This window comes from Berghia stephanieae, chromosome 4 (assembly GCF_034508935.2).
Source record: "Berghia stephanieae isolate SIO BIC M18660-M18661 chromosome 4, UCSD_Bste_1.3, whole genome shotgun sequence".
NCBI lineage: Eukaryota > Metazoa > Mollusca > Gastropoda > Nudibranchia > Aeolidiidae > Berghia > Berghia stephanieae.
Genome location: NC_088363.1, coordinates 21,084,158 through 21,111,657, shown reverse-complemented (window position 1 = coordinate 21,111,657; position 27,500 = coordinate 21,084,158). Strand labels below are relative to the sequence as shown.

The 27,500-nt window shown below is 35.9% G+C and overlaps 1 protein-coding gene across 2 annotated transcripts in view; it reads right to left on the bottom strand.

The window, feature by feature from the left end:
• LOC144970215 (glutamate receptor 4-like) overlaps positions 1–27,500 on the bottom strand; it is a 66,891-nt gene that overhangs the window by 11,159 nt on the left and 28,232 nt on the right. The gene's annotated exons all lie outside the window — the stretch shown is intronic.

Sequence of the window (27,500 nt, the reverse complement as noted above, 5' to 3'; positions counted from 1 at the left end):
CTAAATAGATCTAATCGTAATTGATATGTAATTGTAATTTTCGTTTTTGACAAGAAAATTGAAGCAATTATCTGGAAAACTCTGTCTTTAAATGGACATATTAATGAGCGAGTTAAATATCAAATTTGTAAATTATTGCTTTAGCTTCAGTCAAATGAAAAAACATTAATCAACAAAAGACCTGAATCAAATGCACCATAAACAGGCAAAAAAGAACTCGAAATGAACAAAACAAAAGTATTTAACACTTTCAAAAAAATCCTATAAGGAAGAAATATTAAAGAATAATTTTGATTATTTTTTTTTGACAGTAATGGTTCTACAATTGCCATATAAATAAGATATGAAATGCCACTTGAAATTGTCATCGAAAAAAAACTACTCTCTCTTCCCCCCCCCTCCCCCCTTTCCCCTAATCAAAGTAAAATGTTGTGTTTTATTTACTTCACAACAAACCTTGCTCAATGCAACTTTATTGTTTATCATTTTCTTGAACATTATAGCAAGCAATTTTACTGATATTAACATCGATGATATGAAATTTTGACCACCGATTTTTGTTTGTGTTTTTTTTCACTCGCATAACCTGTGGATCCATAGGCCTAATGGACTACATATTTTATAACATTTGTTTTTTCAGATAAGCACCATGCAGAGCTTACATGAATTATTGATAACCCAACTATTTTCGTCAATCCAATCATTTCTCTACATACACTACATTTGTAATCTGATACACCGTTACGCTGCATTTGGATGTAAACCATTGAGGTCCCTGGTGTGACGCTCTCATCAAGATATATCCCATTATGAAATGACATTCTATAAAGAGATACGACCCATAAAAAGATATTGAACCGATAAATCTTTGTTATGATTAGAATTCCACGGCTAGTCTATATTATGCGTGTTTGTGTGAAAGAGTACCAGATAATCAGGAAGGACACTAGAAGAAAAAAAACATAATACAAAATCCGACCAGGGGAGCAGATTTTTTGGAACATTTTTTCTTATGATATTTTTCTTTATGCTCTGCTTGGCACTGCTTCATACCAATCTTTTTCATATATTTACCTTACACCAGTGCCTGCTCCCTAATTTTTACACCCCTATTCTAACTATACAATTCTTCAAAGGAATAATATATGACCAACAATCTGAAATCAGTTTTGTGTGGGGTGAACAAAATACTGAGTTTACTGTTATGTCTTTAACGAGCTGATTCTTCAACTTAATCTTGATCTCTAACTCCATAGCTGAGAAAATGAAACGCAACAAATTCGTAGAGAATCATTCCATCACAACCTTAGATGATCAAATCAATAATAATAATAATGATAATAATAATAATAATAATAATAATAATAATAATAATAATAATAATAAATAATAATAATAATAATAATAATGATATAATAATAATAATAATAAATAATAATATAATAATAATAATAATAATAATAATAATAATAATAATAATTAATAATATAATAATATAAAAATAATAATAATAATAATAATAATAATAATAATAATAATAATAATAATAATAATAATAATAATAATAATAATAATAATAATAATAATAATAATAATAATAATAATAATAATAATAATAAATAGCATTTATACCGCGCATAACCATGACGATTTCGTGCTCTATGATCAGTGTTGTTGCGAGTGTTTTAATTGCACCAAGAATTAGGTATTACGGATAGATGAAACTCTTTTAATTTGATAGTTTAAAGATTTACAAAGATTAAAAACCTGGTTAGACATAGACAGATGTCTCTCGAAAAGTACATCTTAATAGTTTACAACATTGACAAATGTTATATTAAGTCCATTTATATTCAGAACAACAGTGAGTTCAGCGACTTTACGTACAGTCTCTTTGAAATTTCCACAGAGCATAACCTCAGTTTTATTGTCGTTTAATTTCACCTTGTTTAAAATCATCCAGTATAATACACTTCTGTGTTAGTCACAAGTTTAGGTCAGGGAGATTTTATATAATTTCTGAATTGTATATTTGGGTATCGTTGGCGTAAATGTAAAACTGTATGTTATGCTCTGTGAAAATTTGCAACAAGGGTTGAGTGTATATTATAGTAAATAAAACAGGATCCAGTACAGAGCCCTGGGGTACGCCGTATAAAAAAAGAGTTTCTCAGTAAAAGCAATAATTCATTTTGACAATTTGCTTTCTGTTATTTGAATACAATTTAAACCAGGCCAGAGCACTGCCTCGGATACCGAAGGTGAATTCTAGTCTGTTCAATAAAACCATATGGTCAATGGGTCGATTGCCGCCAACAAATCAAAATGGTTAGCAGACAAACTTTCTTATCATCAACATGGTCCAAAAGATACAAATATACTTTCAAAAGGGCAGGTTCAGTACTGTGTCGGGCTTTGTAAGCTAATTGAAAAGCTAGATTTAAGCTGTAAAAATCGATATGACGCAAATTAATATAGCTAGATAAGACAATTTTTTCCAAAAATTTAGAGATAAAAGTTAGATTAGAAACGTGTCTAAAATTACTCAATTTTTAAAAATCAAGTCTTGCTTTTTTAAAAGGGGTCTAACTATGGCTTTTTGTGCAGACTAAGAAATATACCCAGACGGAAAGAATCTTTTATTTTGTAATAGATAAGTCTATGACATCAATAAAGGATTTAGGAAGAAAGGTGGGCAGAGGATCTAAATCACATTGCTTTGAAGGGCTGGCTAGAATAATTGTTAGTAAATCTTCAGGCGTAGCTTGTTCTAGAAAATCAAGGGTGTTTCCAGTGTAGGGAGCATGTGTGACTTGGGATGTTGGGTCAAAAGATGCTCATATTTTTTATTGGAGAGATGATCACAACTGAAACCCGGTTCCGATTCTGGTATGCTGGTGGATCCTTGGCAGCCCATTAATTCTTTTGTTATTGAATGGAGATCTTTACATATGCGTACATTTGCAAATTTTGATGCGTAAATTTGTCGCCTGACAGCCTCAACGACCAGGTTATAATTATTTTTGCATTTGATAAAGATACCTTTATGCACGTGTAGCCCAGAATATTGCCATTTCTGTTCCGCTCAACGTTTGTCTTTCTTCAATTCATTGAACCATCCCGCGTTTTGTCGGTCTGTGATGGCCCTGGTTCTTTTGGGGGCGCGATGGTCCAATGGTGATATGCACACTGTAAAAGTTCTCGATGCTGACGGACGCTAATTTCGACCAGGTCGAAGATTTTCCTTGAAGTCGTCCAGAAAAATGTCACGTATTTTTCTCGTAATGACTGTTTTCTTTGACCAAGTCTCCCTGATAATATTCAGTTTTATGATGATTGAAGAGTGGTCCGAAATTGCCCAGTGTACACTGTATCATTTTGAACATCATTGTTATTTCTTGGTTTAATTAGCCAATATGGTCACCTACGTGGGTCGGTGTATTTATGTGCTGTATGAGATCGTTCTGGGACAGGTAATCTTTCATATTAGATACAGGGGTTATGTTGGGATAAAAGTCGAAATCTCCAATAATAATAAAATTTGTAGAATTTATCATTTGATCTGAAGCAACTGGGTAAGATTTCTTTACAATTGTCCCGGTGTAGCCTTTTATAAAGCCTGTAAATATATAATATTTGATATAATATGTCGTTGTTAGTATGGAAGCAAAAACTGGCAGCTACGGAAGACTCAGTGTTTAGTCTTACTGACGATACGTTTTTCAAGTGTCCAGGGTAAATGAAGGCAATTCATTCTCCGATATTCAAAGATTATTCCAATATCAAAATTTGGCTTGGAGTACGCCAAGGTAGTAACTCACTTCTAAAAATATTGAAGAATAGCCTATGAAATTAGCAATGGTAATACCTATGAATCTATCACTACTAACACACAAGGTATAGGATCTCAATGTATCCATTTCCCCCAGGTTGCCTCTAATATGAATATTCAACCAATATTGTAAAAAACATTAAGTGAGATGAAAAGTTTCATTACATCAAACTGGCCAAAAGTATACAGGTTTATAAAAATGTTTGATAAATCTTGATCTCGAAAAAAAAATAACTAACAGAGGATTGTGTTGATAACTGAAAAGATATCATCATGAAAATATAACCGATCGTGCTTTAACTGAAAATGGTCTGTGTTTGTAGATAACATGTTTTTTTAACGCCAAATTTGAATTTAATGGGTCCCAAGCACACTCAACATTTCTTGAAAAATTTGGTAGCTATTTATTCAGTTGTTTGAGAGCCTGTTATAATGCCATGATTGGTCCAATTATATACTTCTTCTTCTACTACCACTACTACTACTACTACTACTACTAACTCTACTACTACTACTACGGCTGCTGCTGCTGCCACTGCTACTACTACTACTACTATTACTACTACTACTACTACTACTACTACTACTACTACTACTACTACTACTACTACTACTACTACTACAACTATACTACTACTATACTACACTACTACTACTACTACTACTACTAACTACTACTACTACTACTACTACTACTACTACTACTACTACTACTACTACTACTAGTACTACTACCACCACCACCACCACCACTACTACTACTATTACTACTACTTCAATTTTTAAGGTAGATACAACATGTAACGATATTTAACCACGTTATACTGTAATGCATTTAGTCATACTCAACTCAGATGTATGGTTAAAGTGGTCGCACGGTTATCTCGCTTTGACGGTTGAATAACAGGTAAAGCATAATTAACTATGTTATAAAGAGTCTGCATATGTTGCGCCTCGGTCCGTGCAATGTTGCTTTAAGTATTTAAAGTTCTGTCAGTGGGTGTATAGCCCTGTCCATTAACAGTATTTAATTCATCCATTAAAATAATGTGTATTATTTCTTTTCCAATTACCCATTTTCATTTTCAGATAAACGATTATTAGCTATTTACATTTTATCCTTTTATTTAGTAAGTTATAGTCCTGTATCTTACGTTTTCACAAGGAACTCTCCAGTCGTTGCACTATACGTTACGTTTTATTTGATGAAAACGATAAAATATCGATGTCAGGTTTGAGTTTAAAAATTTAATCTCACTTATACAGGAAAACTGAGCTTTCATAAAATGAATATTCGACTGAATGTGCCAATGGGCGCTTTCCAAGAGGTCCAATGAGCGACTCTTAATTTGTAAGACGATATAAAAGGCCTGTACTGCCATACAATTTCATTGCGACAAAGACAACGCTTTTACCACACAGGTACTCGTTTTACACCTGAAGTTAGTGAGGGAATATGAGTAATTGGTTTTTTCTAAGGACTATATTTCCGCCGCCACAGCACGCATCGAACTAAGGACCCACATGTGTCATGTCATAAGACCACAAAGCAGCAGAAAGCAATAAAACAAAAGACTCTAGTTCAATATAAATCATTTACACGCATAGGTGACTTTCTAGTTGTAAATATTTATGGATTAATTGTGCCCTACACATTCAGTACGGTATTACGTCGGGATGAATCGGACCCCGAAAAGTGAATGTAGAATTGAGATGATAGAAATACCAACATTCACTTCTATGCGATTTATTCTCCGCCATAAAGAATAGAAATAAACCCCAAGTTTCATATTTGCGCCTATTATTTCAATTTCCAGCTCCTCGTTCATACCTTGAGACTTCAAAGAATCCTTGAGTTTAATTTTTTTTACACTTTGGGAATCGTCTTTTTTTAATGGAAATTTGAGAGATTTCCAAGAAGTCTTGTACTCAAAAAATGACAAATTGTGGGTCATCTGAACTGATCGATGTTTGAAGGTTTAAAAAAATATTTCAGACCAATAGGATCCAATAGTCTGATGTCACGTCCGCCCAGCAAAGAGCAGCTTTGTTCTAAACAAAGAAAATCTGTACTTCTTATTCTTCATGCGATGCTGGCTAGAACTTTTTCACATGTCATGTGATCAGAAAGTATAAAAGTCAAAACATGGTCGGATATACTATAATGTTTTTCTCCTCTGGGTACACTTTAATGCTCGTCGGAGAAGTATTTCATAAGGGCGTCCGCCATTGTTCCGGTATTTTATAACCAGTTACTAAGTTACTATGGGTCATTACGAGGGAAGTGACGTCTCGACTGTTGAACCCTATTGGGAAAAGCCGTTTAGTCAATCTATGACACTGCAGTTGAAGTGCCATTCAGCTCCACTTATAAATGAAACAATCACCCCGAGTCGAGGGAAATCACCCATTTGGGACTGACTTATGGACAAGCAGCTACCGCAATACGGTCGCACTTTGGAATAACACGTTTCTAAAATTTAGGCCAGCAAACCCGTTCTTTGAATGTCGATCGATTAAAAATGCAACCATCATCTTGCTAAAAACTCTCTAACCCTGGATTTTTTCAGAAGTCCGAGGTCTGAGAGATTGTAGCAAGATGAGGGTTATTTTAATCAATCAACATTTGAAGAACGAGTTTTCTGGCAAAACAAAATTATGCGTGTTCACCCAGAGTACGAAGAGTACCGATTATTTATATTTATTGTCACGTCAAATTGCTAAACGGCGGCCTGCGTGTGACATTGCATAAACTGTACTAAGCCTGGTGCTAAACGGGTACATAAACATAGGGGTACTTCCGGTGAAATGAAATACTGTAAAGTACAATAGAAACAAATTCGTCATGGGTGTCTAGACGAGCGCTAGGGACGTGCATTCTATTATCACTAAAACTACACCTATTCCCGCATCTAATGCGATCGTAATGAATGTAACCACCCCGCAACAATAGACTTAATGGACGGTTAAAATGCTGGCCCCTTATCAGGGCATGCTGTCAATTCGGATATAATTCTGTGTGATTTGATGAATGAGGCTTCTGATGATACTTAATTTGCTCGTAAAAAGAAAATCGTGCTAAAAAAATAATCTCGACCTAAATACATTGATGCATTCTAATCTACCCTACCGCACAGAGAGTTGAATTGATAAACGGGATTACTATGCTCAACACTTACTGTTATCGAGCAAAGCTAAAATTGTACGAATAGGGGCTTATTCTTTCTGCAGATTGGTGATGTTTTGTTTTCATAATTAGAGCAATATGATAATATATTCAAAACAATAGATAATATATAAATAATATAAATGGCTCTACATCCCCCATAGAGGAAAAGCTAAAGCGACACTTATTTTATAACAATTATGAATATATGGATAAAAATCTAACGATTTTAATATTGCTCCATTTTAGTAGTAAACCTTTTTTCAATTGTTATTATTTGATAAATAAATTTATGTGGAAAAAATGATAAAATGCCTTTTTTCGTATATTGATAAAGTTCACCCTGCAATTTGTCCAAAAAAAAACATCTAAGTTTTTAAGTTGTATTTAAAAAGAAATTATCACGTTCTCTTCCTAGACATTTATATTGCCTTCAAAGGAAATAAAAAATATCATTCACTGACTACTTATGAATTACGGAGTTCCATAACCGTCATGACATCACTAAGAGTTACCTGATGACATACAAAATTTAATGTCAGGTAACCTAGTTTACATTTCCATTAATCAACGATTGTAGAAGGGAAGATGAACAGCTTGGAGTTGTTGTTTTTTTGTTCTCTTTAGAGGTCACCCGTTACCATGTGTAATAACAATGAACTCAATTGCAGTATTTTGCTGTCGTAATGTTAGTTGAAAACGTTCGCAGTTCTAATTATTGATAATTAATTGTATAAATGGAATATATGGGTTTGTATCTATATCGTGCCTCTAGTTTCATTTTGTGGATTTTACCCTGTTAATGCTCGATAACGAAGGCGACTAGATGAGCCCAGAGACCTGAAACTGGCTCCGTACCATAAGTATTAAGTTGACGGATTCTACAAAAAGAGAGAGGAGAAAGAGCAACAATTTAATTTTTGAAAAATTATAATTCAATAAATTAATTTGCTGGTGTTTGTTGTTGCTTTGTTTTGTTTTTGGGTATTTTATGGAGCTTCAACACTTTTGGGTCATGCAGTGCCAGTAAAAGGAGAATGATAGGGGAAATATGTAGATCTGAAGTTAATAGCACCAAAGGAAACGTAAGATTAAAAATAAAACACAAGGTGGGATTGTTTGTAAAAGAGAACAGAAAATTCCACGAGAACTCTATTTTGTTGCTTTCTTTTAGTTTTGTTTTGTTACTCGCTTACGACACTTTTAGTATTTGTTCACTTCAGCGCCATTCAAGATGAGGATAATAGAAGGAAAAGTAGATCAGAAGCACCAGAGAAAAAGCAAGAAAAAAGGGTCTGGTTCAAATAGAGAACAGATGTTTCCACGAGTAACCCACCATGCACCCATTTTTACATTACATAAAAGTACCAACCAGACCTAGCAAAGGCCTCCCTATTTTTTGAAATTGTTTTCAAATTGAAAAAAAAATAACTTTAAAAAAAGCCCAAAAAACCTTGAGCTTTTATATAGGGCAACATCCACTAAACGTGCTCAAAGGGTCGTAGCCAACAGCGACACTTAACGTGTAGGATGAGGCGTGATGCCTGTTAGACGATATTATATTTTTTTTCCCGAGAGAGGAACGCTGTTACCGGCCAGTAACTCAAGTTTCACCTGAGTACAGTGGGTGAATGTGAGTCAAGAGACTTTTCCACGGACTCAACTACGCGCCGCTCGAATATTCCCGGGAACAAAGGGAAGCTACTCCCGACTGTTAGTCACCAAACAAGCCAAGCTGCTCATCTTCCCTTCTATCATTTTTGCATTAATCACACCTCTTTCTTTTCTTTTTTTCTCTGTTCTTCTTTATTCCCTAATCTTTCCCTCTTCCCCATTCATACTCACAAAGACAGCGCACACATTCATTTCTCCATTATTCTGTACCGAAGTGTACTAATTTGCATGCCTCATAACCCAAATCGTTATGGGCTCATTTATGTAACGGAATTTGTCGCAGTCAAGCGCAAAAATAGTGTCCATAACAAAACAATGATAAATCAATCCCATAAATTCGTTAGGTAATCATTCCCGCTTATAAGTATACCTAGTTCTGTACCATTTCGGATCCATGTCTCATTATTAGTTAGACTTCTTCTTCTTCTTCTTCTTCTTCGTCTTCTTCTTCTTCTTCTTCGTCTTCTTCTTCTTCTTCTTCTTCTTCTTCTTCTTCTTCTTCTTCTTCTTCTTCTTCTTCTTCTTCTTCTTCTTCTTCTTCTTCTTCTTCTTCTTCTTCTTCTTCTTCTTCTGCTCTATTACTCTTACTATCTACTACTACTCTACTACTACTACTACTACTACTACTACTACTACTACTACTACTACTACTACTACTACTACTACTACTACTACTACTACTACTACTACTACTATACTACTACTACTACTACACTACTACTACTACTACTACTACTACTACTACTACTACTACTGACTGCTACTACTACTACTACTACTACTACTACTACTACTACTACTCACTACTACTCTACTACTACTACTACTACTACTACTACTACTACTACTACCTACTACTACTACTATTATTATTATTATTATGTCTACAACTACAATCTATTTTTATGCTATGAATCCAATTTTCAAATCGACATAATACCGCACTGGGGCATTTGGTAACAAACAATGGTTTGACCATTTATCCCAGATATTAAGTGCTTGCTTTCCTGGTGTGACATAGAGAGGAAAAACATGGATGCGGTTCTGGTTTCAGTATAGCTCTCGTGTCAAAACCAATACGGTCTAATTAAAATGTCAGATTACAATCAAATCGATCATCATCTGTGGTAGTCCTTCAAAGCCATAAGGCTTTTGTAGCCGATGTGAAACAAACAGTAGAATTGAATGCTTGCTACCCTTTTGATAGGACTCAACCGCCAGATCTAACAGGCCCATTTACAACTGGATGGATAGGAGTGGGGGATCGGGAGGGGGGGGGTGTCAGAAAAAAACATATCGACCACCCGGGATCGGTCTCAGTCTTTTTTGTGTGTGAAGCGAGTGTTCTACCAACTAAGCTATCGGACCATCCTCACCTGTAGATAGTTTTAAAGATTTTTTGTAGATTGGTAGAGACTGTACCAATGGCTACGATAATTGGAAGTACGCCAGTGTCTATAATTTGGTTTGCTTACACCTGTCTACGTTTCCCCTACTCTCAGGACAGAGAGATAAGCCTGTAGGGAGACAAGACGATCTTTGATGTAGTTTTTCAATTAGTTGCTTCTTCTACTTCAATGGACAGAGAGAATATTGAACGATGCGTATAATATAATAATATAGCAGCCTCCAGTACAAACACACGAGCCTAATCAGATGGGCTTCCATTGAAACATCGCCCAAGAGCCATCACGTCACGTCCTGTCCTACATGTTAAGTGTTGTGTTGGCTAAGGACCCCTCGAAAAGCATTTTGAGCACGTTTAGTGATATTGCACTATATAAATACGAAGGTTCTTTTCTCAGTGTTAGTGAGGACTGCATAATCACAATGTTTAAACACCTCGGTATTAAATAAAATACAATTATAAAAATTGTTAATACAGTATCCTGAAATCCAATGACAACAAAAAAGGCTCAAGGGTTTAAAAACTATTCTCTAACTCAACACACTTGAAAAATTATAGAAAGGGTTTGATTGACGGAAGATAATTAGGTAGGCCGACAAGTACTAATACAGTCGAATAACCTGCGAATTCCGTGAACATTGACCCTTTTATGATATGTGCAAAAAGTGTGGAGCAGGCAGTTGTATAATAATAAAATAAGAAAACTTTAACCATTTTATACAGTAAGACTCGCATGCTATAAACTTATTTGCTATAATTCTTACAATATTTAACAATGCCCATTACCATATTAAACACCTGAGTTGAGTGTGTCAAATATGGATTGCAAACAACACCGGGACCAGAGTTTTAACCATCATTATCAATCAAGGTATCTCGCCGCTCTCAACGTCGAGTGACTTTTTTCAAGACAAGAAGCGGTACTGCTCACCCATTGACGGGGATGGATATATAAATATGAGTAATGAATTTGACCGGAGGAGTATACGAAACATCAATAACTCATTCCTTGCGTTGATCAAAAACATTAAAACCTAAACGCACTCAAAGCACTTAAAAGTGGTCCCTGGCCAATAGAAACACTTAACATGCAAAAGAAACAAGATGCCTACTAGTCGCTTTAATTTTTCTCTTCGGACAGCAACAACACTGTTAACGGCAAGGAACTCATTTTACACCTGAGTACGATGAAAGATGTGAGTAAAGAGCCTTTTCCAAGGACTCAAATATAACAAGATTAGAGTAGGACTCGAACCCTGGAACTCCCGATCCGAAGGCGAGTGTCATACCACAAGACTACACAGCCACACCTTGGTTTTAGGAATGGAAATCTTTATGTGCCTTTGATGCTTCCGGCAGGATAGATAGATCATAGTAATCTGATAAGGACAGGTGTAATCTTAAAACACTGACAGGCAAATCAAAGGCAAGAGTAAATTTCTGAAACCTTTTGGAAAAGAGAAGAGGCATTTTAAAAGTAAATATTGATGGTGTCCGTCCGGACTATTGAGATTAAAATATGTGGCCTGTTAACTCACTCAATCCTAGAGATTTTTGGTTCTTTTCAAAACTGGAAAAAATGTATTAAAAATAAGCATGTGCATAGATTGTTTTATATAACTACCATTAGCATGCAAAAATTAAAAACGTCGGCTTTGATACTACGCCTTTAATTTGTCACATAAAAAATGTAATAAAGAGGCATGGGGTAAAAGTAACCCGGGTTAACTACGGATATGGTCGGGGTTAGGGTTGAGCAAGTTAAATTACATTTCATTAGATATTTTGACTACCATGAAACTTTAGATGGGTTGCCAGAAAGTTAGTACTCCCGGTCCTGATGATCATAATAGAAGCAAAGGTATAATAATGTTCATGAAATTGAAAGAACTACAACGTTCGATAACGTTATTATATCACTGCTTTGGGCTTCACGTTTTGTTCCCCCTCGATGTATACCTTTTTTATTTAATGCATATGAAATGTAACTGCTTGAAACGAACATAAGTTCTCTCTCTCTCTCTCTCTCTATCTCTCTATATATATATATATATATATATATATATATATATATATATATATATATATATATATATATATATATATATATATATATAAATGCGGGGTTGTGGGGAGAAACTGGAAACGTTTAGAAGTCTGTAGCCGCCAGACTAAAGTCTGGAATCTTACGACAACCAAATCCATTGATTGAAATTGATTTACACTTTTTTCAGGCATATATACCTAAATGTGTGCGTGTAGAGTTTTCAATTACATATTTGGTCGATGTGCCTGTCTCTTAGGGGTTCGTTGAATAATATTAATCCACACCCATGTCCAGCATTGTGATTAATGACCCCACGATATTAGCTGGCGAATGATGGATAAAATAGGGTGCCATGGATTGATCTGGATTGCAATATATTATTGGGACGACGTGTGTCTGTTTGCAGGTCTGATAACCCAAATTGTTATTGGCTCATTGTTGTAATGGCAATATTCTCAAACCAACGCAAAATATTGTCCGTTACAACCGCGTTATATCACCCATACTTAATTGCGTTGTGTTATCAGACCTGCAAATATGTGTGCGTCGTATTGGGAGTATGGGGAGAAGACCTTCTGTTAACCATGTCATAATAATATTATAGTCCAGGGTTGAGTCGGCACTACTTCTCGTGTCACACGACATTGATCGTGGCAACGAACAGGAGGGGTGACATCAATCCAAATAGCTGGTCCCACTGCTGGGGTCCTGAAGAAGGCACTTCCCCCCCCCCCCCCCACCCCTTCCCTGCGGCTATGTGGTCTTGTTGTATAACACTCGCTTTCGGATCGGAAGGGCCTGGGTTCGAGCCTCGCGCTCGGCGCATAGTTGAGTCCTTGGAAAAGGCTCGTTACTCACATTCTCTCACCGTACTCAAGTGTAAAATGAGTACCTTGCCGTTAACAGCTTTGTCTTTGTCCGAAAAATTGTAATATCGCCTAACAGGCGGCATGTCCCGTCCTACATGTTAAATGTTTCTGTTGGCCAGGAACCCATTGTAAAGCGCTTTGAGCACATTTAGTGGATATTGCGCTATATAAAGCTCAATATGTTTCCCTCGACCCAGAGAGGAATGAGTGTGCTTAATGACGGATACAAATCTGAAAAGGAATGTATAAATCGGTGCCACACAAAATAGAAAAAGAAATAATATAAGAAAAAAAAATCTTTAAAAATCAGCCTTGGCTTTTTTCCCAGTATTTTTCTTTCTGTTTTGTCATGTCAAGCACTGTTTCATAATCACGTTCTCATATTTTTATCTTACACCAGTCTGCATACATTTTCCACGTCCCATCGGATATTGGAGTTAAGTATGGGGAGGTCCATGAGATGCACGTCACCGTTGACCTTATCTTAGAATTGTACAAGCGCTGAACATGCTGTTTGTCTTGTCTCGTGTGCTAATTAATTGGACCCTGCTCTATTATTATGAGATGAAAGAAATTACCTAAATCGCTCAGAGCATGAGTTTTACCAGAGATACTGTATGTGTGTTTTCTGGTTTTACCTTTCATACCTGCTGACCCCTAGTGGTACAGAGCCATTAGACCAATGGAGCTGGAGTTTATCCCGGTTTCTATAGCTTGTGAAACCGACAATAGCAATTGCTTGCTATACTTTGGATAGGACGCTAGTTTATCGCAAAGTGCTTTCCGTCAGATCTGACAGATCCAGCTATTCAATCACTACTGGGTGGATAGATGGATCATCTTTTGCGTGTGTAGCGAGTGTTCCACCAACTGAGCTATCGGGACCCCCATTCCGTTCATAAGCGTTGTATAATTGCAATCTGTATTAACACATGGTTATGTAATCATCAATGTATATTGTCTGAAGATCTTAGAAAAGGCCATGAAACGCAAAGGAAAGATATGGATAAAAGTATTTCTTTAAAAAATACCCAGAACTTGATATGTTTTGGTTGGAACTATGTTTGACAAGCCACTATTATGGCAGGTGTGTTAATGCTAACATATCTAAGACCTTTATAGGATGTGGGCATAATAGGGATTCTGATTGAAGGTCATTACGACAGGTAGATCGGCGCCAGTTTTTGATTTATTTTCACTTTACAGGATATGAGACAGGACAGAGTAGATACCTAATTGAGATTACTTGAAATAGAGAAAGATTATAGTAAGAGAATGGAGCTGGATGGTTCAGCACTAGGGCGTTCGCTCACTAATGTCTCCCTCTCTCCCCCCCCCCCCTCTCTCTCTCTCTATCTCTCATCTCTCTCCCTCCCCCTCTCTCTCTCTCTCTCACTCTCTCTCTCTCTCACTCTCTCTCTCTCTCGCTCTTTCTCTCCTGTTCTCTCTCTCTTGTTCTCTCTCCTTCCCATTCAGCCGCTGTGTCGTATAAATTGGTTCCTGGGCTTGGCATCAGACATCATGATTTCTTTAGGTATTTTTCTGTTCACCTGGCACTTCCCTATTCCCTTCTTTCATATTAAAGAGAATGGTAATAAATAATGACAGGTGCTACACGTATAAATATCATTTCGCCTTTTTTCATGTTTAAATTTACTTTTTTGTTGATTAAATTTAATATTTTTTTTATGGGACATGTGTTGTTTATAGCTCTTTAGATTTTACTAATTAGGTTGATAAATATGGGTCATTCACAATTTTAGATAATTTCTCGGGGGAGTTTTTCTCCTGCCTCAATGATTTCTAGACTTGTTCTGGGTGCTCTAGATGAATTACAAAGACGTCCGGACTCTGACGTCCGTTCTTCCCCGGGGAGAAATGTTCGATGTTGTTTGTAAAGCTGAATATTAGGTCTATGCATTCCATCAACAACTAACCACATGGAGAATGTTTGAGAAACAGGGATTTTGATGGGAGATATTTTCAAGTAATGTAATGAAGTCTGATTAGGGACCCACATTCTCAAAACAGATGGCGAATTTTTGGCCATGTATTAGGAGACGACAGTAAATGTAACATCAAATCAATCAAAGGAAAACAAATAAGCCAGCATCTTAATTGTCTATCACGACGTGCACTTATTTGCAGGTCTGATAACCCAATTCATTATGGGCTCATTGTTGAATGAAAATCTCAAAAAATGACTCAAACTACAGTAGTCTATGACAACAATGTTAAACTAGACCCATAATTGCGTTTGGATGTCAGACCTGCATATTTTATGTACACGTTGGTCTGACACCATTTAGATAGATCACATTTACCTTTTTAAAACATTTTCATGAACTATGATTATCGACCAAAACGAATCACATTTACCGACTTTAAAGAGAAAAAATAGGAACAACTGAGAAACAGCGAGTCAAAGGGAAGATAAGAAATGTGCATCATTGAGATAAGAAGAGCATCTGGGGCGATCGACATTGAGCAAAACTTGTGGTATTATACTTTAATACCGACGTGCCAATATTTGCAGGTCTGATAACGGAACGTAATCATGGGCCTGTTTTATCATTGTTGTAATGGAGAATATTTTGCGCTGGTTTGAGAGTATTTCCATTACAATCACGAAACCATAACAATTTGGGTTCTCAGACCTGCAAATATAATGTACACGTCTTCCAATACTGATTCGTATGGTATTTCACCGACAATGTTTGAGAGATGCGAATTTGAACTCTTAAAGAACAATGTCAAAACTATGGGTCATTGAGATAGATAGATAGATAGATAGATAGATAGATAGAGAGAGAGAGAGAGAGAGAGAGAGAGAGAGAGAGAGAGAGAGAGAGAGAGTTTGGAGAACTTAGAGTTGGCCTTATGGGGAACGCGCTTGGGCCTGATTTAAAACCCCTGTGTCGTTATTATTATTATCCACTATTTCGCAGCAATGTTATTAATGTCGTTCTCGTAATATCGCCGCCAAAAGTCGATATGATGACGATATGGTCTCCAACCACCTTTGTTTATATTTGAGCAGTCCATCAGTGAACACCAATTTTGTTATATAACGGGGGTCCGATAATATGGTCAGTCTTCACATAGGAATAAACTACCAGGATATGTTGGTCATTGACAGCAGCTGGGATTGCAAGCCCTAATAATCCCGGACAAAGACCCGGTTATCTTACGGGACCACAGTTATATCGCAGTCCCTCCGGGAGTGTTTATGGAAACACATCCCCTTCGTTTGTCAAGACTGAAAACAAACCGGTTTTCCGTATAAAGACCAATCCCATGTTGTATTGATATTTCCGTAATAACTCGGAATAACATCATATTAGGTCCACCATGATGGCCACTGGAAGCTCTTCTTTGCAGCTTGTAATGATGATATGCCTTTAGTTTAACTCTCTCCTTACCAGTCATTTTCAAGATTTTCCCCAAATCTTCACACAAAAATATATTCTTTTATCACTCTGACACAATAGCAGTAATTTCTTGCCATGCATAATTTCTTTAGCAAAACATGCTCAACATCACACTATTCATTTTCTTTAAATTTTATGATGTACAAGAGAAATTTGAATAAGAAAAATGTTGGTTGTATCGTAACGAATATGACGATTGTCCTATAATTGGTAAGGAGAGGGTTAAAAACTAAAAACCCACAATATCCGCTAGCATGGACCTAATGGGTCTGAAGGATTCCTTTTTTCTATTATGTCGGAGTAATGGGCATGGTAGCAATTCTGATCAAAATCAAATGTGTTACCATTCCTATGAACCTATCATCGCAAGCCACTCACTATAACCCGCCAGATACGTCTAAGATTCAAAGCGGCTATGTGGTCTAGTGGTATGACACTCGCTTTCGGATAGGAAGGTCCTGGGTTCGAGCCTCGACTGGCGCATAGTTGAGTCCTTGGAAAAGACTTTTCTCACGTGCTCTCACCGTATTCAGGTGTAAAATAAAGACCTAGTCGTTAACAGCGTTGTCTCTGTCTGAAAAAATGTAATATCGCCTAACAATCGCCATGTCTCGTTTTACATGCTCCTTGTTGCTGTCGGTCAGGGACTTTTTGTAAAGCGCTTTGAGCACATTTAGGGTATATTGCGCTATATAAAAGCTCGTTTAAAGCAAAATATTGTTTTTCAAATCATCATAGGTATGGAAAAAGACATCAATTTTATAATTAATCAAAAAACATTATTCTTTAAAATAGAATATAATTAAAGTCTGAGTGTACATATTTTACCAACTTGATAACTAAAGGTATTACGGTCCCACCGTTATTGTTGAATAACTCTCATAACAACACGATATTCTGCATTACAACATTGATTTAAAAAGAAACCCATAACATTAGATATGTCTTGATTGATAATTTTTTATGACATCAAAACAATATTCAACAACTGATTAAGTGACAAACCAGAAATATCCCATAGCAGGAAGCAATAAGTAATAAAGTGTGTTAAATATCCGTGTGTTAACTCAAAGATATGAATAGTCTGTATAGATAGTATGCGCTTGGCCAAGAAGCTCACAACATTGCCATCAGGAAGTATAACGGACCATCACACAAAACTCTGACACTTTATAGTCAGGATAAGACAGTTAAGTGAGAATTACTTATAAACGTGGATGGCAAAAACGATAACAAAGACCCGAGTGACGTCAACTTCATTCTATCTATAAAACAGTGCCAAACAAAGAAAGAGAGTCTACAAGAAAATAAACCATCCCAAAACATCAGTCTTCCTCGACTGGGGATCAAACCTCAGACCTCAGACGTGCTACCATTAATTACACTATAGAGGTTACCCGGTAGTTGGGACGATTTTAATGGTTGTATTATTCACTGTCGACCCTCGCTTGCATCACATACCACAAGCAATGAACTATGGGGGGGTGGGGGGGGGGGGGTAGGATGAAGACAGTTAGAATAGTTCCATTAAGAAAAATTCTCAATTTGTATTAACCCATAGTCTTACAAAGCACACACATACACTGCCTGAATCAAACATGATAACAATAGATAGTGTGAGCTTGGCTAAGAAGCTCACAACATTGCCATCCGGAAGTATAACCGAACAACACACAAAACTCTGTGTAACCATGAACTTTTTATAGTCTGGTTAATACAGTTTAGTGAGAATTACTTATAAACGCGGATGTCAAAAAAAAAAAAACAATAACAAAGACATGAGTGACATCAACTTCGTTCTATCTATATTATAAAGTGACTGCATTTATCATTCCACGTCCTTTGCTGGAAAAGTAAGCTTCCTGTATCTTGCAAAGAACTTAAGGGAAAATAATCACATGTTCTTTTTGAAGTGCAACCTTCGCGTTTTATGTGCCAGATAACAACTAGACGTCTATCTAATGGTTTTCGCACATTTCAACCGAATATCTAATTAAAAAAACATCTGCACAATCCAATGCCATTAATAGTATTATCATTATCAGTGAGTAATATTTAATGGCGTTCTGTGACTAGGAAATAGGGTAATAAGAAGTGATGAAATCATCCCATTATTGAAAGCTACATTTTCTCGGTTAAGGGCGATGGGTGGAAGTTACGTGCATTGCATGCAGGATAGAAGAATAATTTCTGAAGTCTGGGGGAATAAGACTAAGTGATAAGAAAACTTGAAAATTACTTTAAAAATCGAGTGGGTGAAAGTCACCAGAAGGATATAAAACAATGATAAACAAGTGTTGTGGACTACATCATTACAATAAAAATGGAAAATGTATTTTAAATATATTCTTGGGCATTTATATATCGCAATACTCACTAAACGTGCTCAAAGTGTTTTATAAGATGTCCCTGGCCAACAGCAACATTTAAATTGTAAGGCGGGACACAATGCCGTTAGGCGATATTATAGGGGGGTGGGGGTGTTTTCGACAGACACAGTGCTGTTAACGGTCAGGTATTCATTTTCATCTGACTACAATGAGAGAATTTGATTTTAAAAATAGCCTTTTCCAAGGACTGAACTATGCGCTGCTCACTTTCCCATTCGAAAGCAAGCGTCTTTACTCACATTCTCTCGCCGTACTCATGGTGGAAAAATGAGTACCTAGTCATTACCAACATTGTCTCCGTCGGAAAAAAAAGTAATATCACCTTACAGGCGTCATGCCTCGTCCTACGGGTTAATTTAGTGTTGCTGTTGGCTTGGGATCCTTCGTAAAGCACGTTTAGTGGATGTTGAGTTATCCTTTAGTTATTTTAGTTTATTTTAATGCTAAAAGTTCTATTCAACGATCCACAATTCTATAAACAACCCTTCAATCTAAAGGCGGGTGTTCAACCATCTAAAGAGTCGATTATAGAACGAAATTGACGTCACTGAGCTCTGGGTTATTTTTAAAATCAATCAGATTATAAATGTTTAAGGTTACACATAGTTTTGTGTGTTCGTACATTATATCCGGCAAGCAGGTGTTGAGAGTTGGTTTTTTTAACCATTCGGTTAATTGATTTGCAACGTGTCTACTGACAAACTCTTTCAAACTTTTGGCCAGAAAACTCGTCCCTCAAATATCAACGGACTTTGTGATACTTAGCTACTAGAAGCTGTGGACTGTAAAAAGTAATTAACAAAAATGAATATAAAAGCTTTAAAAAAAGAACAAAACCTAACACGGAACATTTCGGCCTCAAAACCCTTCTTTAACCAACAACAAAAACAATAAAGGGATAAATACATTAATGTACTTATGGCTTTATTGTTTTTTGTTGTTGGCTGAAGAAGGGTTTTGAGCCGAAACGTTCCGTATTTGGTATTTTGGTCTTTTATGAAGCTGTTATATTCATTTTTTTAAAAAAACTTTATGAGACTTCCTATAAGTCATGGGTGTGAGAATTTTGGACATTATGATGGTTATTTGACTCTATCGATATTTGAAGAACGAATTATTTAAAACGCGTTTTTTTTTCTTCAGAGCGTGGTCGTTTACTCATTGGGCTGAGCGCAAAAATGCATAGTTTTTTTTGTATGTTTGTTTCGGGCTTTTTTTTTTTGTACGAGAAGTTCAACTCTAGTTCATCCAAATGAGAAGCTTTAACTCAGTGAATTCGGATAATTATGATAATATGTGTGTAATCAGTCGTTTCAAAGCAGTAACTTGTAGGTATGAACTTGATACTTGAATATGATTTTTAATTTTAAGTTCATTCCTACATAATGTGAGACGGATTTCCAGTAGCTCAGTTGGTAGAGCACTCTCTTCACACGCACAGGGATCGGGAGAAGTCGCGATTTTTTATGATTTCCTGTCCACCCAGCAGTGCCTGTTAGAGGTGGCAGAAAGTACTTTACGATAGACTAGCATCCTATCAAATGGGTAGCAAGCAGTTGTAATTGTCTGTTTCTTGCTATATAAACCGGGATGAACTCCGGCACCACGGGCCTTATGGCTACGAGGGACTGCTACTTATATAATTTGATAGAATAAATTCATTCATAAAGTTTTCTATCTCTAACTTTAACATTCTTAGATGTCCCAATTTTAGCTTTTTTTTTTTTTGGAAAACTTCAAAAATTATTCCTGTTCCAAAAAAAGAAAAACTTGAAACTATGAACGATCTCAGACCTGTTGCACTGACTTCAATAGTCATGAAATCTTTAGAAAAACTTGTTCTTGTTAAAATTAGGAATCAGTTTATGCCATTGAGTGATAGTCATCAATTTGCTTACAAACCAGGACGTGGCGTAGAGGATGCCATTTTGCTGTTTACAAACAACATCTACAGGCATCTAGATCACGCTAGGAGCTATTGCAGATTGCTTTTTGCAGATTTTTCTTCAGCGTTCAATACAATGCAACATCAGTTGGTTGTTCAAAAATTGACTAGTCTGAATTTAAACAAGTATATAATTGCTTGGGTGCTCGAATTTCTTACGGAGAGAGCACAATATGTTCAATTAGGACAAAACAAATCTTCCTGTATAACTACTAATACTGGTGCTCCTCAGGGTTGTGTATTGTCCCCAGTATTATTCACAATATACACGAATGACTGTAGAAGTCAAAACCTGAGTGTACCTTTAATAAAGTTTGCAGATGACACCGCTCTTCAAGGCCTCATAACAAATGGCAACGAAGTGGCTTATAGGCAAGAAATTGATAGATTTGTGTCTTGGTGTGATGCCCACCACCTAGAGCTTAACATAAGCAAGACAAAGGAGCTAGTGATTGACTTTAGGAGAGTGAAGGAACCGATAGAACCGTTAAAATTAAAGGACCAATTCGTCCAGCGAGTTCCTCACTACAAATACCTTGGTGTAACGATTGATGACAGGCTCAAGTGGGATGAACACTTGAAAATAATTAGGCATAAGATGTGCAGACGTACATATTTTTTATCAAAACTCTCTCAGTTTAGAATAGATAAAACCCTCTGCACATTATTTTATAGAGCAGTAATCGAAAGTGTTTTGTCATTTTGTATAACAGCTTGGGGAGGCAATTGCTTAGCAGTGGAAAGGAACAAAATAAATTCAAATATTAAAAAATCCATTAAACGCTATATAAATGATGTTGACGATGTAGATCTTTTATACGAGAAATTTTGTATTAATAAAATAACTAAAATATTAAATGACCAGTATCATCCACTAAGACCATCAATTATTATGTCAGAAAGAAGTGGTCGCCCTTTCTCTATTTCAACGAAAACAGAGAGACACCGAAAATCTTTTCTGCCGTCCAGTATTAGGCTTTATAACAACAAGCAATAATCATTTTATATAATTCTTTCTCATTTTTACTTTTTTAAAATATAAATATTAATTTATTAATTTATTTGTTTTGCAATCTTTTCAATTTTCAATTTATAGTGACAGTTTTAACTATTTTACAGTGTTGAAATTATTTATATTATAAAGCGCAGCTCTGGTTATAGAGCTGCTCCTTTTTTATATATATATATACATCCTATTTCCATTGTATTTTTATCTTATGTGTAAATTATAACACGTCTGTACAAAAAATTTCCTTTTTGGGATGCAATAAAGTATTATTATTATTATTATTATTATTATTATTATTATTTTTAACTTTAACTTCCCTAACCTCGCCCACTCATCTCATACAATGGACCGGATACACGCAGTGAGTCACATATAAAAAACATGGACAAATGAATAATAGCTTCTAAGTGGGTCGCTGACCACACCACAAACCATTAAAACAATAGAGTTCTTCGACTGGTGCCAAACAGTTGACCTTGCCATTATAGGGGTTACGGTAATGAGTTTCAACTCTGTGACTGACCTTGTATGACTCTTGGCAACAACAAAGAACGCATTATACTATACTTGAGGCCGCTCAAAATTGCTAAAGTTCATACAAAAGTTCGTAAATCTAAAGAGCTCTACTTTTCCAAATATAGCGACGCACGAGAGACTTGCAGAGGGTGTTTTACGGGTCATTTATTAATATAAACCTTAATCATGAAAAGGTATTTATCGAAGCTTTAAGATGGTCCTCGACTTGTCATTTGTTCTGAAACCCGAGGCTTCTTGGATGGGTTCTTTTAGGTTTAATAATTTTGATTAGTTAACCTCATATGAATTGGAATTTTTAAAAGTATTGTCGCAGAATAATGGTAAACAACTAGATATTCATTGTCAATTATTGATCAGAGTGAGCTCTTTACAGAAAGAATGATAAAGTAAAAAACAATTGCTAACTGGAAAAGTAGAAGGAAAGAGAAGAAGAGAAAGACAAAATGATGAAATAGTCTCAATGTTATGTGGAAGCAGGTTTGTGGCTTTCTTCAATAAGGCTGATGATTGTGAGGATTGAAGGGACATGGTGGCCATTGTCTGCAATAGACCTACTATTTAATTGGTCTGTTGAAAGGTCAAACTCTCTTGAGTTACTTTGCAAAAAAGTTGAATAATAAAATATTTTACTAGTTATTTGGATAATAATATAAACTTAAATCATGGAAAACTGCGGTACAATTTATAATTTCAAACATATACAGGAGAATTAAGATGTCCCTGAAACGACTTCTTGAATTACCTCGCGGGTTTAAGAAATGTTGTTAAGTGGAAAAATCATCTTATTCCGTTTATATTTGAAGTTAAAAAAAACAATGGTCAAAATCAAAAAGAAGCTTTTTGTCATTATATGGCAGAATACATCAAGGCTTTGTACAGGAATGTAAGATGATAAAATACTAGTGAGCGTGTTTTAGAAAGTATTGTATAAGTTGACTAGTTTAACAGTTAACTGCTGCGAAGTCCCAGTATTGAGAATTTTTGACAAGATGAGGGTCATTTGAATCGATCGATATTTGAAGGACAAATTTTCTGACCAAAATCTTAAATACGTGTCTTTCCAGGGTACAACAGTTAACTTGTTAAATTGATCTATTTTATTATCAAGATAATTAGCGTGGCATTCATACAGACATTCCATATTATAAGATACGTAATTTATCTCGTCGAATTAATAAAAATTTAAGATTCAATAGATTACCGCCCTATTAAAAAAACCTGCAAGCAGTAATTATTGATGTCCGTTGGACACTGCAGACTCAAGTACACATTACCGGTCGACGGGCTCATTGGCCGCCTAATGTGTCAGTAATGAATGCCTTATTATTCTTACAGTCCATAAACCAGTCTCTGGCACCACCGTGTAAAAACACCATCGAGCAAAATATCTGACTATATTAACTACTAATTATGTTTAATCGGTAACGGCAATTGACTCACATCAACATTAACCCGTCGTGCGTGTTAATTGGTCATCCAATCATTTGTGTCGTTACAGTACACTGACCACTATCAATGGGAATGGCCTTCTGCGTGAACTTATTATAATGTTCCGGTAAACGAGGACGCTGAATTTTTAAAATAGTTTTTTATTGATAGTTTGGAATGATTTATATCATTTAACTCACTGTAATATAAATGAATTGTGAATTGTAGATGTATGCAAACCTTACTAGAATCAGATTTGCTATAACGAGCCACTTTTATCCGTTTTTTATCTCTGTAAAATAACGAATCAAATTATACTTAGAGTACACACACACACACACATACACACACGTATATATATATATATATATATATATATATATATATATATATATATATATACATATAAATATAAAGAGAGAGAGAGAGAGAGAGAGAGAGAGAGAGAGAGAGAGAGAGAGAGAGAGAGAGAGAGATAGTAGGCAAATTATCTCCGGTGTTTGTCCACGTAGTAATCTTTTGATGAAATCAAAGTATATCCACGAATTGAAAAACTTTGGATTACACTCAAAATGTTACATCATGATGTCCTTAAATTATTAAATATTTTTTGGATAATGGTCTAAAGGTCCATACCATACACCTTACACAAAATCATGTTTTGTTTATTTGCATATTTCTTGTTAGGTACCAAATATTTTTGTTTAAGTAGTAACATGTCACCAACTTTCTGGCCTTTTTTCGTGTTTAGCCGAATGTAATATACCGTCTGAAAGTGGTATTATGTCGGAACGACGTGTACTTATTTGCAGGTCTGATAACCTATTTCCTTATGGACTCATTGTTGTGATGGAAATCTCAAAAATGATGCAAAATATGTTCCATTACAACAATGTTAAACTAGGCCCATAAGTGGGTTAGGATGTCAGACCTCCATATATGTGCACGTCGTGTCGGGATGAAAAAGGTTAGAGAATTCAATTGATAGCGTCAGATAGGAAATGCTGGGTATTTCACTTCGTTGTGGCGGAAGAAGGTGGGGGGGGGGGGAGGAAAGATACTTTTTCTTGAATTGCAAAAATATTTTTTTAAAACTATGGGTCCAATTTCTGATCATTTTATTTCTGATTCCATTTTTCAAGGTCCAACTCATCCAGACATAACACACACCTTCCAACTTAAAAATCTAAAAATTTGTATTTTTGGGGAGATAAAAATAGCATTCGTTATAGTGTACTTCAAAAATCAAAGATTTACCCTCAAAACACATTATTAAAATTATGTAGTCTGGCATCAACTTCCATTTTCAATAAGATTTAATGACCAAGAGATGCTCATGAAGTTCTGAAATTTTTATTAACTTTTGTCTTCTGGAAATCACTTCATTTCTTGTTATTATCAACATAAGCGCCTGCTCCACTCACTTTTCTGAAATTGGGGGCAAAATTTCTAAATTCTACGAATTTTTCGTAATAGTAAGTAGGTCTGCTTTACACCATTTTGAGACAATCAGTCACAAATGGCCCGATTAGTTGATAATATATTTAAGTGTGCGGTATTTTTAGGGTGGTTGTGATTTTACTAATTGTAGGGTCACTCTATACTCTATAACCGGCCTCAATAGACAAAGAATGAAATGGGGTCCGTGTGTTAATTGATTCCCCGTTGTTAAACTGCCTAGTAGCTGGCGTTCAGAGACGAGAAATCTAACTACACGCCCGTAAACGCATGTAAATCGGTATGTAAATAATCCTATTTACCCCATGTAACGTATTTTTGAGAGCCATTATGGTCCAGTAAGAGTGATCAACGGGAATTTGATTCAACAGTCTGATGTCACGTCTAAACTAGAAAAAATCGGTCCTTTTTATTCTTCATGCTGGCCAGAACTTTTTCACATGTCATGTGATTAGAATGAATACAAGTCAAAACATGATCAGATTTATAATGTTTTTCTCCTCTGGATACACTTTCATACTCGTCGGAGAAGTAGATCATAAGGGCGTCCGCCATTGTTCCGATGATTTAGAACCTGCTACTAAGTAACTAAGCGTCATAACAAGGAAAGTAACGTCACGACTGTTGAAGCCTATTCCAGGCAGCAGAGGGCAGCAACATTTTTGATAGAGAAGACAAAAGCTATACAAATTAGTATACTTCTCAATTGACAATAATTGTATTCAAATCAATTTTGGATGATGATGATGGTGATGATGATGATGATGATGATGATGATGATGATGATGATGATGATGATGATGATGATGATGATGATGACGACGACGACGACGGTGATATTAGAATCATCTTCATAACTGATGTTGTCGCGTTTCTCATAATATCAAATTGATTTGTTGCCACATTGACCTATTAATAACATGCACTGCACATTTGACAGGTCAAGTCTCCTGTCTTATCGGCCTTCCCTGTCCATCTCATTAATAATAGAAATGGAGAGACCAACGATTTATTCATAACTTTGGTTATCTTTTCTTGGATGGGTTTCTTATTGTTTAGGCTTGGGGCATTGAGGGGTGGGGGACGATAATTTGGGCATTTTGGCCCGAAGGGCACAAGGGATAATGTGTCACGACACTTTAAGGTCATTCAGCGCTAATTTATTTTAAAAGGAAGACGATTTTGCAAAAATACCGCAGAAATACTTAAAACAGTTTAATATTTGTTCAGCGAAGATCAGAATTAGATCCTTGAGAAATATACCTTTGTAGCGAGTCTAAAATCACCTAAACGTTCCATTCTGAATCACTACAGGATCTCACTATAGATAGTATGCGCTTGGCTAAGAAGCTCACAACATTGCCATCCGGAAGTATAACAGGCCAACACACAAAACTCTGTGTAACCATGACATTTTTTATAGTCTGGTTAATACAGTTTAGTGAGAAGTACCCATAAAGGTGGAATGGCAAAATACAATAATAAAGACTTGAGTGACGTCATCTTCGTTCTATCTATAAGGGATAGCTAGGCGGGCTGGTTGGAGTTATATTTTTTTTAAAGTACCAAAAATTAATAATAAAGCTAATCATTATGTTGTATTTGTGATTCACCAGGCCAATCTGGCATTGTGTCGGGAAAAACTAGATCTTTTGTTTAATGTTTGCCGTCAACATGATCAGAGATAGTACATGTTACTTTTTTTTAATTTAAGAAACGAAAACTATTATCTGAAATGAAAGGATTAATTTCGAGACAAATTTTATATGATAAGCTTGACGGTCAATTTCATGTATCTAGTTTACCCCAGGACTAGATGCACAGGTTGGCGGGTCTGATAACCGAACACAATTATGAGCCGTAGTAATAGACACTATTTTGCGTTGGTTTTAACATATTTCCATGGCACCAATGGGATCGTAACAACGTGTACATGTATGCAGGTCTGACATCCGAACCTGCTTATGGGACTAATTTAACATTGTTGTAATGAACAATATTTAACGTCTTTTATATTTGGAGTTTTCAATTACTACAATGAGCCCATAAGGAATTTGGTTATCAGACCTGCAAATAAGTGCACGTCGGACCGTAACTATTTGGGTTGCCTGTAAATAAGTAAATATCACACCAACATGCCACTGTTTTACGATTTATTTGTTGAAATTTGAATCAACTTTTTAGTTCCATTCATAGCGAATTATGGTCTTGAGCAAGATAGTCGCCATACGCTCAACGTGCGGCTATGTGGTCAAGAGGTATGACACTCGCTTTCGGATCGGAAAGTCCTGGGTTCGAGCCTCGCG